The 14,347-nt window shown below is 43.0% G+C and overlaps 1 pseudogene; it reads left to right on the forward strand.

The window, feature by feature from the left end:
• Positions 1-274: 274 nt before the first annotated feature.
• On the forward strand, positions 275-2,539 carry LOC141180606 (olfactory receptor-like protein OLF4; annotated as a pseudogene).
• Positions 2,540-14,347: the final 11,808 nt, after the last annotated feature.

Genomic DNA, 14,347 nt, shown 5'->3' on the forward strand with positions numbered 1-14,347 from the left:
TGTGTTTTCATTGGCTGTAAGCCATAATCATCAACATTAACTGAAATAAATACGTGAAATAGATCACTCTGTGTGTAATGACTCTATATAATTTAGGAGTTTCACTTTTTGTATTGAAGAACTGAAATAAATTAACTTTTTGATGATATTCTAATTTAGTGAGATGCACCTGTATATATGTATTCACCCCTTTTGCTATGAAGCCACTAAAAATTTTTAAAAATCGATGTGGATATTTTTTTATTATTTTTACACTGTCTTGTAGGCTGACATGATGAATCAATCTTCTGCTGATTTCTTTTATATCACACCATTTTTCAGCCAGAGTGGGAGCAAGTTATTTCCTTTCAATATATTTCTCTTTATCTACCTGATTGGGTTATTGATGAACATACTGATTCTGACTGTCATTTACGTCAATGATCACCTGCATGTTATACATATTCCTTTGTAACTTGTCTTGTATATGTAGCGCCCCGAGGGTTCGGCCGCTACAGGGGTATTGCACCTCAGCCCAGAGGTGTGATATTCCACTCCCAGGTAAGGATGGAGTGTGGACCAGGGCTCAGTTAGCTGCATACAGCACACACACCCCATTTCCGAGGGACAGCTCAACGGTGCTCCCACTAGACAGAAGTGCAGGCACGACCGACCATGTCCCTGCTGGAGTGGGGAGGGAGGGGTGGAACACCCAGTGCTGTAGGGGCTGATAGGGGTTGGTTCCTGAGCGTAGGAAGGAGCCCATTGGTTGCTGGTCACCTGGGCTCATGGTCAGAGGGAGGTATAAAAGGTGGGCACCATCTTAGATCTAGGTTCATTCGTTCAGCCAGAGGAGAAGACAGGGAGTAGAGGCTCTGTAGGAGCTCTACTCCAGAAGGGCCTAGTGAGAGGCCGAGGAGGAGGTGAAGGGGAGCTGAGATTCTGGCTCATCTCAGCTCCAAGAGAAAGGAAAAGAAAGGAACAGAACAGGAAAGAAAGAGAAGGAGAGACAGAGAAACAGAAGGGCTCAGGAACAAGAAGGTGGAAGGGACCCTAAGAACCCACGAGAATCCAGGGTGCAGGGTCAGGCAGATTAAGGGTACCGGATCCCAAGTTGGTGGAGGAGAAACAACCCTCAGCCAAAGACCGGTCGTCGTGATCATCTATTGGTGCGACACCTCATCAAACCTGCTAGGAAGGCACCATATAGGACAGCGGAGGACGGGGCCCACGTTTAACCGCACAAGTCCGCGGCAGCTGGACAAAAGTGGGTCACTGGTGAGGCAGGCCAGAGAAAGGATAAAAGGGGGTCCTGTGCCATGCTCCTGAATTGCCTGGGAGTTTACCGAGCCCCACACCTGGTGGACGCAGCGCGGCTCGGGCGGTCACTGCTGACAGAAGTGACCCGGAACAAATGAACTGTGAGTAAAGACCCTGGACTGTAACTTGTTGTCTGTGTGCTCCTTCGCGCCTCCAGCACTACCGGTACTGGGACTCTCACCACCATCACTCCCACCATCCACTACACTGCCCTGGGGCCACACTCTTCCCGTGGGGAGTCACACCATCCCAGCTGCACACGTCATCGGCCCAAGCGGACTGCCTTGCAGCGGCGGTTCCTAATAACCGCAATCCACGGGTGGCGTAGTCGGACATTATCTGAAGCACGTAGCAGACTACCATTGGTCTGACCACCCTGAGCCGCGGGACCGGGCCGCCACTACTACTCCCAGCATCTCCCTATCGCCCGGATCCGCGTGCCCCACGGCCCAGGGGGCGAGTCATATAGACATCTGCTCCACGACCTCTACAATTCCTAAACTTTTAGACATGATCCTCACTGGGAATAACACAATATCATTTACGCAGTGTTTCACGCAAACATTTTTCTTCTTATTGTCCGCTAGTGCAGAGGACATCCTGTTATTTATTATGGCATATAACCGATATGTGGCCGTGTGTAACCCCTTACACTACTACCATTTATTAAATTGGAAAATCTGCACTATGTTTATCTTCACTATTTGGATATTGGCGAGTCTGAATTCATTTTTGATGACTATTCCAGTATCCAAGATGTCCTTCTGTAAGTCCAACACCATTCAGCATTTTTTCTGTGAAGCTAATACTTTGACTCATATGTCATGTGCCGGTAAAGACATTTTCTACATTATTGTCTATTTTGAATTAATATTGTTTGGACTTTGCCCCTTTTTGTGTAGTTTGACGTCTTACATCAAAATCATCAATGTCATCTGAAAAAATTAAGTCAAGAGAAGGAAAGAGAAAAGATTTCTCCACCTGTTCATCCCACCTTGCCGTCATCGTTCTCTACTACGTAACTGGAGCTTCTATGTACATGATCCCACCTTCTAAATATTCCCATGCTATGGAACAGATTGCCACTATACTGTGTACGGCAGTGACACCAATACTGAACCCTCTGATATATAGCCTGCGAAACAAAGATGTTATGAAGGGTTTGCAGAAATTTTGGGCGATGAAGTCAAGATTTGTAGACAAAAGAACAAAAATATTTATCTATAAATATGTAAAATAATATTACATGGCTGAGATAGTCTCTTTTAATTTGGCTTATGTATGGATTGCCACTGCCACCACCATATCACTGACCACCAAGCAACTCACTGTACATCCATTAGAAAAAGTAACAAAATCCATGGAGGTGTCCATCTACAAGGCTTCAGAAGTCCAGAAGGCAATAAACATAAGGTTGACAAAAATGAAAAAATGCAAGCAGAAGCATAGTCCTTCACATTCTGTCACCATTAGGACTATCTGCAATAACGAGATATTAGTCTAGCTATTATTTTGAAACCTGGATGACCAGTTACATCTGATTCATTGGCCAGAAGTTTAGGTGGAACATAGGATCTAACTTGAGATGCACTAAATGCCAAAGGTGAGTTTGTGCCTGGATGCAACAAAGATCAATCTCATGTCTGGACATTAGCAAGTTTGTCATAAGAATCAAAAGACTAAAAAAACACATATACATGAGACAAATTTGGGCCACACATCTCAATATCGACAGGTTTGGCCGACACTTTAATGCAGTGTTTCCCAAACTCCAGTCCTCATGGCCTCCCAACAGATCATGTTTTCTATAATTTTTTAGTATTGCACAGGTGATGAAACCATTATCAAGGCATCAGATATAGACACGGGTTCTCTCACCTGTGTAATGCTAAGGAAATCCTGAAAACATGAGCAGTGGGGGGCCGTAAGCACTGGAATTTGAGAAACAGCATACAGTATATGCAATATAGTATAAGCAATCAGACAAGTAGGGGACTGCAAGGTAAGATAAAAAACTAAAAAAAAAGTTTTTACAAATTTATAAAAAATGTATTTGTTTTTACAAATTTATAAAAAAAAAACTAAATTATAAAAGTATGAATCATCTCCTTTGGGGAAAGGGAGATGATTCATACTTTTATAATTTTTTTTTTTATAAATTTGTAAAAACAAATAAATAAATAAATAAAAAACATATTCGGTAACACTACTTTCATAAAATTCAAATTCTAAAATTAAACTGATTGGTAAAGGCCGCAATAATAAAAAAAATCTGAATGCCAGAATAGCATTTTTCGGTTACTACTTATCAGTAGTTATTGCTTTAAAAACTGATCAAAACATCGTATTCACCCCAAATTGGTATTAATAAAAACAGTCAGCTTGTCACTGAAAAACATGCACTAGCACAACTCAATTGACAGAAAAACATTGTTTTTCTTGGAAAATGGCAATACAATAAAAAATATATATTTTTCCAAACTTCAAATTTTTTTTTCTCCATTAAAATAAAAAAAATGTTTGTTATTGCTATAATCATCTGGAGAACCATGTTTCAGAGTACTGTATTTCTCCGGGAACATGGCCGCTGGAGGCGGCGTCTGTGCAGATTGAGGTCTCGGGAGATGAGAAATGCCTGTATGAACACCAGGATTTGTTATTTCTAAGCTATAGCATTCATTATCTCTGGCCACCAATCTGTAATAGAATATGTGCTTCTGGCTAGTGAGACTAATAAGCAATCTATAACATAACCGGGGATGCGTGTCTCTGTCTGAAGCCTCGATAGATTGCTCATGCGTGACACGCAGTCTGGCTCCAGACAGAAGCACGCATCCAGCCGTTACAGGTAAGAGGAGTGTATGCTGCCGAAGATCGTGGTATGCATAGGGGACCATGCATACCAGGATTGTGGGATGAGGGGATCATGCATACCAGGATGAGAGGTACCACACATACCAGGATTGGGGGGTGAGGGGACCATGCATACCAGGATTGCGGGGTGAGGGGTACCACACATACCAGGAATGGGGGGTAAAGGGACCATTCATACCAGGATGAGGGGTAATAATAATAATAATTTTTATTTTTATAGCGCCAACATATTCCGCAGCACATTACAAATTTTAGGGGGGACTTATACAAACAAACAATACAGAATAAACATAACTCATATCGAAAGGAGTGAGAGCCCTGCTCACAAGCTTACAGTCTATGAGGAAATGGGGGAGACACAAAAGGTAAAATGTACATATATTGTATAATGCAGCCTTGATATACTTTATAGGATTAATAATACATGGACTGGTCGCCTGCCAGTATGTGTGCAGTCCTGACCGAGGCTATTATGTGCATGGTTGGTATGAACCAGAAATTGAAGAAGATTTTAAGATGGGGGAAAACTAGGACGGACAACTGGGATGGACAGATAGTGTGTGGAGGTGATGCGCCAGTCTAAAGAAATGGGTTTTTAGGGTTCGCTTGAAACTGTGGGTATTGGGAATTAATTAAACTGTCCTGGGTAATGCATTCCAAAGAATTGGCGCAGCACGAGAGAAATCTTGGAGGTACCACACATACCAGGATTGGGGGATGAGGGGACCATGCATACCAGGATTTGGGGGATGAGGGGACCGTGCAGACCAGGATTGGGGAGTGAGGGGACCATGCATACCAGGATTGGGGGATGAGGAGACCATGCATACCAGGATTGGGGGATGAGGGGACCATGCATACCAAGATTGGGAGGTGAGGAGTGCCATGCATGCCAGAATAGGGATGAGGGGGTACCATACTTACCAAAATAGGAATGCAGGGTACCATGCATACCAGGATGAGGGATGGGGTGCCATGCATATCAGGATGAGGGGTATCATGCATACCAGAAAAGGGATGAGGGGTACCATGCATACCAGGATAAGGATGAGGGGTGCAATGCATACTAGGATGAGGGATTGGGTGACATGCATACCAGGTTTCAGGGATGAGGAGGCCATAAATACCAGAATTGGGATAAGGGAAGCCGTGCATACCAGGATTGGGGATGAGGGGTAACATACATACCAGAATAGGGATGAGGGGTGCCAGGCATACCAGGCTGAGGGGTACCATACATACCAGGATAGGGATGAGGGGTACCATATATACCAGGATTGGTGATGAGGGGCCCATGCATACCAGAATAGGGTTGAGCAGTGCCATGCATACCAGGATGGGGGTGAGGGAGTCAAAATACCAGGATTGAGGATGAGGGATCCATGCATACCAGGATTGGGGATGAGGGGTGCCATGCATATCAGGATTCGGGATGAGAGAGCCATGCATACCAGGATTGGAGATGAGGGGTGCCATGCATACCAGGATTGGGGATGAGGGGTATCATGCATACCTCGATTGGGGATGAGGGAGCAATGCACCCCATGATTAGGGATGAGGGATCCATGCATACCATGATTAGGGATGAGGGGTGCCATGCATACCAGGATTGAGGATGAGGGGTGCCCTACATACCAGGATTGGGAATGAGGGGTACCATTCATACCAGGATGGGGGATGAGGGGTGCCATGCATACCAGGATTGGGGTGAGGGGCCATGCATACCAGGATTGTGGATGAGGGGTGCCATGCATACCAGGATTGGGGATGAGGGATGCCATACATTCCAAGATTGGGGATGAGGGAGCCATGTATACCAGGATTGTGGGTGAGGGGTGCCATTTATTCCAGGATTGAAAATGAGGGGTGCCATGCATACCAAGATTGGGAATGAGGGGTGCCATGCATTCTGGGATTGGGGATGAGGGGTGCTATTCATACTAGGATTGGGGATGAGGGGTGCCATGCATACCAGGTTTGGGGATGAGGGATCCATGCATACCGGGATTGGGGATGAGGGAGCCATGCATACCAGGTTTGGGGATGAGGGGTGCCATGCATGCTAGGATTGGGGATGAGGGGTGCCATTCATTCCAAGATTGGGGATGAGGGAGCCATGTATACCAGGATTGTGGGTGAGGGGTGCCATTCACACCAGGATTGGGAATGAGGGGTGCCATGCACATCAGGATTGGGGATGAGTGGTGCCATGCATACCGGGATTGGGGATGAGGGGTTCCATGCATAGCAGGATTGGGGATGAGGGAGTCATGCATACCAGGTTTGGGGATGAGGGGTGCCATGCAGACTAAGTTTGGGGATGAGGGGTGCCATGTATACCAGGATTGGGGATGAGGGGTGCATGCATACCAGGATTGGGGATGAGGGGTGCCATGCATACCAGGATTGGGGATGCGCGTGCCATAGATACCGGGATTGGGGATGAGGGGTGCCATACATACCAGAATTGGGGATGAGGGAGACATGCTTACAAGGATTGGGGGTGAGCGGTAGAATACATACCAGGATTGGGGGTGAGGGGTGCCATGCATACCGGGAATGGGGTGAGGGGTGCCATGCATACCAGGATTGGGGATGAAGGGTGCCATGCATACCAGGATGGGCATGAGGGGTGCCATGCATACCAGGATAGTATGGTGGGGACAGGATGGGGGCAGCACAAATACCAGAAGGGGGGCAACACATACCAGCATGGGAGACCATATACCAATTAAAATGCTTGCCACCCGGGCGTAGAACGGGTTCAATAGCTAGTAAGTAATATCATTTTTGTATTTCTGTTGCATTGTTTTGTGAAGGCGGGTTGTTTTATTTTGTTTGATTTAGGTTGTTTTGTTTAAAGACAAAAGAAAAAGCTCAACATTGCAGAATATTAAATGCAACTGTCCACCTCACAAAGTGTTCAGCTACAACATCACAATTTTCCAATACAGGTTCTTTATACAGTAGTGTCATTTGTTAGCACTAAGCCGCATGGATGGAGAGGTTGATCCCGAATACCATCCAAACTTGTTAGGACACACAGACGCAATCATTGCCGCCAAAATGGAATGGCCGTCATCAATAATAATAATAGTAGTAACAATAATAGTAATAATTTTATTTCTATAGCGCCAATATATTCAGCAGCACTTTACATTTTAGAGGGGAATTGTACAGACAAGAAAATACATTACAGAATAACAATCTATATATATAATCGTCTTATCCCATCTGTCAGTCTGTCTGTCTGTCTTCCTGTCTGTCTGTCTTTCTGTCTGTCTGTCCAGGAAATCCCGCGTCGCTGATTGGTCCGGCCGTGGCCAATCAGCAACGCGTGATTTGAGAAAAAGATGTCGGCCGTTAGCGGCTCACATGCAGGAAGGCAGTCAGCGGCGATGCAGCAGGGAGATGACCAACGCGAGGCACTCATCTCCCGGCCGCTAGCTGAATGGATGACCGGGGAGCGGCGTCGCCTTTCGGGATGCTTCTTCTGCAAGCAGCCGCTTATCTCTCGGCTTCTCACAGCGGAAGTAGCCGCACAAGCAGCGCCACTCCCCGGTCCTCACTAATACGACGCTGATTGGTCGCGGTCGACGCCCACGACCAATCAGCGATACGGAAGGAAAATTTTAACGCTGCTCTGCTGACTGGTCGCGGTCGCCGTCCACGACTAATCAGCATTATTGGCACCACATTTAAACCCCGCTCTGCTGATTGGTCGCGGTGGCCAGCCGCGACCAATCAGCGATATGGGCGGCAAATTTAAATGCCACTCTGCTGATTGGTCGCGGTCGCCGGCCGCGACCAATCAGAATTATTGGTGCCAAATTTAAACCACGCTCTGCTGATTGGTCGCGGTGGCCGGCTGCGACCAATCAGCAATATGGGCGGCAAATTTAAACGCCGCTCTGCTGATTGGTCGCGGTCGCCGGCCGCGACCAATCAGAAATTTTGGCGCCAAATTTAAATATCGCTCTGCTGATTGGTCACGGCCGCCAGCCGTGAACAATCAGCGAGATTAGTGCCAAATTTAAACACCGCTCTGCTGATTGGTCACGGCCGCCAGCCGTGAACAATCAGCGAGATTAGTGCCAAATTTCAACAACGCTCTGCTGATTGGTCGAGGCCACCGGCCGCGACCTATCAGCGATTTTTGCGCAAAATTTCAACAACGCCCTGCAGATTGGTCAAGGCCACCAACCACGAACAATCAGCGAGATTGGCGCCAAATTTAAACAACACTCTGCTGATTGGTCGCGGCCGCCGGCCGGCCACGACCAATCAGCGAGATTGGCGGCAAATTTAAACACCGCTCTGCTGATTGGTCGCGGCCGCCAGCTGCAACCAATCAGTGAGATTGGTGCCAAATTTCAACAATGCTCTGCTGATTGGTCGAGGAATAAACTGTAATGATAGTATGTGACAAATCAGCATTGAAGAATGGTTACTATCAAATTTACCCATAGCAAAATGTGTGGAAGTCACTTTGACATTACCATAACAATGTTTGCGTTAAAGTGCTTGAAATGGGTTGGACCCAGACCTAGGAGACCTCTGAGTGATACACATATTTTCAGGACAATTAGAGTACCAATGATTCTGAAAAAATTTGCCGAAGCTGGCGAGTTTGAGTTTCCAAAGATTTGATAATCTATTGTTCCAATACTAACTGATATTGAGTTAAAAGAGTTTTCTAGTAAATAAAGAGGGATTGCAGAAAACAGTCCAAAATATCTTGAGAAATTATCATTCCTTTTGAAATTTCCATCACTGAGATGTCTAACACTTATGTTACATGCTCGTCGCTATGTTCAGATAGGACGAGACGGGTTTCATTAATTTTTTGGAATCCTGGGGGAACCGTTACTCAGGGCGACCATAGGCTGCAGCTTCTCTCAGGCACAAGATAGATTCAATTGCTGACCAGACACATCTGACAAGAGTATTTTTCAAAAGTTTAACAGTAGAATTTATTCTGAAGCATGGCCAGTGCAATTCAGGGATATTACAGCAACAATCTTCATTACAGTACAGTCTGAGCTCCAGTAACAATACAATAGTTTTTCACAAGGCACAATATTACAGTCTCTTCAGTAGCATAATTCAGCATAGATTAGATCTCTTAGCAGCACACTTCTATGCATACACAACCACAGGCTTTTCCTTCACAGGGACACAATAGTACACTGCATTTTTTATCCTGCATGGAGATGGAGGGGGGAGAGTTTGATGAGGGAGATGATCCCTGTGACACAATTCCTTCCAGTACTAATCTTCCTGCCCAATAACACTGCACTGTTAGTTCAGGGAGATTATTTGACCTGTGTTTAATTTCTCTCCTGATCAGAATCCTGTTCTGTTGCCTTCTGTCAGATATAGATAACACACTTCCAGTCTACAATAACAAGTTCCCCACAATCCCCCTCAGGCTCTGCTATAACACTCCCTATCTCCTGTGACTGTGTTAACCCCTCTAGTTGCTGTATGCTTCTGAAGCACAACACTTACTGTCTCCTGTGCTTGTGTTATTTGTAGTAGTTGCTGGATGCTTTTGAAGCAACAGCACTACTTCTGAATGTCACACTTAGTTTCCTCAAACACACCATTACCACCTCAAGTCATTTACTCTAAACTCCTTAGAAGATTAGCTCATGTTTATATCAAGTTAACATTGATTATATTTATTTTAGAACAGTTATTCATTCCAACATTCATTTCGTTTTTTCATTTGTCAAAAATGGATTATTTTTTTCCTGTGTGGCATCAGCTTTGTATGCAGTGATACCCTCTTTTATCCTCATCCAATGTTAAAAACTGGCTAACTTTCTGACTACGTTAACAAAGGACAGAAAACAGATAGAAAACTCAAGATACCACATACCCTTGGTTATATGTTTAGCGCTACCTAACAAAGTTGTCTTTTTGTTTAATCCCCAGCTAAACTCTCAAAATTAACCCCTCTCAAGCTGACAAATGTGCCCATTCATTACACCTTAGTGACTTGCACAGTCCTTCAAGCTACTCACTTCTGTATCTACAGTACCCCAGCTGACAACTCTATCTCCCAGGTCAGTTTATATTTTTGCTTCTTTGTTCTGCAAGTTTCACTCAGCACGTCTCCCAATAGTGTACCAAACAATCCACTGAGCGGCGTTTGAACAGGTGATGGGCCACGCACGCTGATCTCTGGATTATGACTTTCTCCACAAGGGACATGCTCCTCCAACCTCACAGCCAACTGATACTTTACTAGAAAATCCATCCATTCTGGACTCCAGTTCACTGACTCTCATCAAATGACCAGGTTCCTGGTTTAGTAAGTTTCTCAGGACTGCAAGTCAACCAGATTCCATACATCCCTAGACGATCCGGAAGCCACAGCCAGGATTGAAAAGACCAAAGAGGATGTATGTGATGGATGAAGGGGAATAGTAGAAGTACAGAGGAACCAATGCTGGGTGGCTAAGATGTAGAGACAGATGAGTGGTGAGGTGAGCATTCTTTTTTTTTTCTATATTACATCTTACGTTCATTATGGTTTTGGAGTCTGGAGAGACCTCACAGAGTATTAAGGTAGATTTAATTTGCATTGAATAACTTGAATGCAAATCAAATTTCCTGGACTCGATTTGGCAAATTCAAATCTTGGTACCTTAGATTCGATCATCTCTAGTACTAATCCACCCTGCTAAACCCACTAAGTAAGCACCCTGATAGATAAGACTATGACTACAGCAGGTTAGTAAAGGTAAGAGGAGAGGTTTTAGTGAGACAGTTTTAGAGAACACATCAGCAGGAAGGCTCTATGAATTATCCTACTTATTGGGCTGGTAATTACTCAATCATTTGTATAACTGAACTTCATGCATTATGTAAAGTATTACACTATTCATATAGACGTAGACTTCAATCCTCAAAAATTACCAATTTTCATTACTTTAAGGGAGAGGAGTAGATCTTGAAAATAAAGTCAGATATGCAGATTTTACTTTGGAATTCTGTAGACTGTATATTATAGGATTTATCATAGGGACAATATTTGTATATATTATACTGAAGACTAAATCCAGAAGATCAGAGTAAGGTGGCACCAGATACCAAGCTAAGCAGGTCCCATAGTAAATAGAGATGATGGTGAGGTGGGATGAGCAGGTGGAGAAGGCTTTCTTACTGCTTTCTGTTGACTTCATCTTGAAGATGACAGAGAAAATATTAAAATAAGAAATAAGGGTTCCTGTTAATGGAATAAATGCTAATATAAAAACTTCTAAACCAATTATAAGAGAGAATAGTTGTGTGGTTGTACAGGTGGTCTTTGTTAGTGACTTAGCATCACAGAAGAACTGGCGGATGAAGATGGAGTGACAGGAGGACATATTCATAGTTGAGGTTACAATCATTAAAGAATTTAGAAAGGCAGCTGTCCAAATCCCAATAGTTATCAGGGTGCAATTTCTCCGACTTAAGATTTGATGATAATGTAACGGGAGGCAGATGGCAACATACCGGTCATAAGCCATAATGAAGAGGAGAATTTCCTCGGCTGTCGCCACAGCTAAGAAAGTATAACACTGAGTATAACATTGTGAGAAGGAAACAATGTAATTTCCAGTCAATAACATGTGCAGTAATTTAGGGACTGTGACCGATGTACAGTTATATGAAAAAGTTTGGGCACCCCTATTAATCTTAAGCTTAATGTTTTGTAAAAATTGGTGTTTTTGCAACAGCTATTTCAGTTTGATATATGTAATAACTGTTGGACACAGTAATGTTTCGGCCTTGAAATGAGGTTTATTGTACTAACAGAAAATGTGCAATCTGCATTCAAACAAAATTTGACAGGTGCATAAGTATGGGCACCTCACCAGAAAAGTGACATTAATATTTAGTAGATGCTCCTTTTGCAAAAATAACAGCCTCTAGTCACTTCCTGTAGCTTTTAATGATTTCCTGGATCCTGGATGAAGGTATTTTTGACAATTCCTCTTTACAAAACAATTCCAGTTCAGTTAAGTTTGATGGTCGCCGAGCATGGACAGCCCTCTTCAAATGATCCCACATATGTTCAATGATATTCAGGTCTGGGGACTGGGATGGCCATTCCAGAATGTTGTAATTGTTCCTCTGCATGAATGCCTGAGAAGATTTGGAGCGGTGTTTTGGATCATTGTTTTGCTGAAAGATCCATCCCCTGCATAACTTCAACTTTGTCACTGATTCTTGAACATTATTGTCAAGGATCTGCTGATACAGAGTGGAATCCATGCGTCCCTCAACTTTAACAAGATTCCCGGTGCCAGCATTGGCCACACAGCCCCAAAGCATGATGGAACCTCCACCAAATTTTACTGTGGGTAGCAAGTGTTTTTCTTGAAATGCTGTGTTTTTTTGCCGCCATGCATAAAGCCTTTTTGTATGACCAAACAACTCAATCTTCGTTTCATCAGTCCACAGGACCTTCTTCCAAAAAGAAATTGGCTTCTCCAAATGTGCTTTTGCATACCTCAGCTGACTCTGTTTGTGGCGTGCTTGCAGAAATGGCTTCTTTCGCATCACTCTCCCATACAGCTTGTCCTTGTGCAAAGTGCGTTGTATAGTTGACTGATGCACAGTGACACCATCTGCAGCAAGTTGATGCTGCAGCTCTCTGGAGATGTTCTGAGGATTGTCCTTGACTGATCTCACCATTGTTCTTCTCTGCCTTTCTGATGTTTTTCTTGGCCTGCCACTTCTGGCCTTAACAAAAACTGTCCCTGTGTTCTTCCATTTTCTTACTATGTTTCTCAAAGTGGAAACTGACAGGTTAAATCTCTGAGACAGTTTTTTGTATCCCTCCCCTGAACAACTATGTTGAATAATCTTTGTTTTCAGATTATTTGACAGTTGTTTTGAAGAGCCCATGATGCCACTCTTCAGAGGAGATTCAAACAGGAGAACAACTTGCAAGTGGCCACTTTAAGTAGCTTTTCTCATGATTGCATACACCTGGCTATGAAGTTCAAAGCTCAATGAGGTTACAAAACAAAAAAAAGTGCTTTAGTAAGTCAGTAAAATGTAGGTAGGAGTATTTAAAACAAGAAAATGATAAGGGTGCCCATACTTATGCACCTGTCAAGTTTTGTTTGAATGCAGATTGCACATTTTCTGTTAGTGCAATAAACGTCATTTCAAGGCAGAAACATTACTGTGTCGAACAGTTATTACATATATCAAACTGAAATAGCTTTTGAAAAAACATCAATTTTTATAAAACATTAAGCTTAGGATTAATAGGGGTGCCCAAACTTTTTCATATAACTGTATAAAATATGTCTACAATGGATAAATTACAGATAAAGAGATACATTGGTTTATGTAATTGAACCTCCAGACATATGACTGTGATAATGGAAGAATTTATGAGAACTCCGACCAAATATATTAAAAAAAAGAAGGTGCAAATGAAGGGATTATTCCTTGTCTCTCCAGAAAATGGCAAAATGAAAAAGTATTTAATGTAAGTCTCATTCTTCATTAGAATTTTATTTTTTTAAAAAACACAAAAAATGTATTTCAAAATATTTTGCCACATAATTTTCAATGAAATTACAGATCAAAAAGCGAGGATGCAAACCCTAATCTCCAGAATACAGATTATTTGCAGTTTGCTCCATGCAAATTTGGTAAAATGGTGGCCCCTATTATGCTGATCCATAGAGGACCTGGAAAATAATTTAAAAAATGACAATAATAACCTCACCGCTCACCTGTCCTGCCATCTCTGCATGCTGTAATCTAGTCAAGATGAGACAATATTAAAAGTTTTAAAAGTAAATCTGCACAATTTTGAAAAGTGAGGCAACATAGATCCCTGAAAATATTGTCCAAAAGAGTAATAGACAACAATACAAAAGAATAGGTATCAATATATGGATATAAATATACAAAAAGAGAAAAACTCCTGGCAGACTGTTAAAGAGTCAGCAGCAGTTACATTAAATTAAATTACTGAAAAGCAAAGACTATATGAAAAGAAGAATAGTTTATACACATATAGAAGCTTAGGAATAGAAGCAAGGTTACGGAACGTGCACCTGGAAAAGAGCTCCATAAATGTTAAAAATAAAGAACAAAATGCATGGTCAGATCTTCCTGATGTCCATTTTACATCTATTGTTCCTTCTTTTAG

Source organism: Phyllobates terribilis, unplaced genomic scaffold (assembly GCF_046119375.1).
Source record: "Phyllobates terribilis strain yellow unplaced genomic scaffold, ASM4611937v1 Scaffold_33__1_contigs__length_13283291, whole genome shotgun sequence".
NCBI lineage: Eukaryota > Metazoa > Chordata > Amphibia > Anura > Dendrobatidae > Phyllobates > Phyllobates terribilis.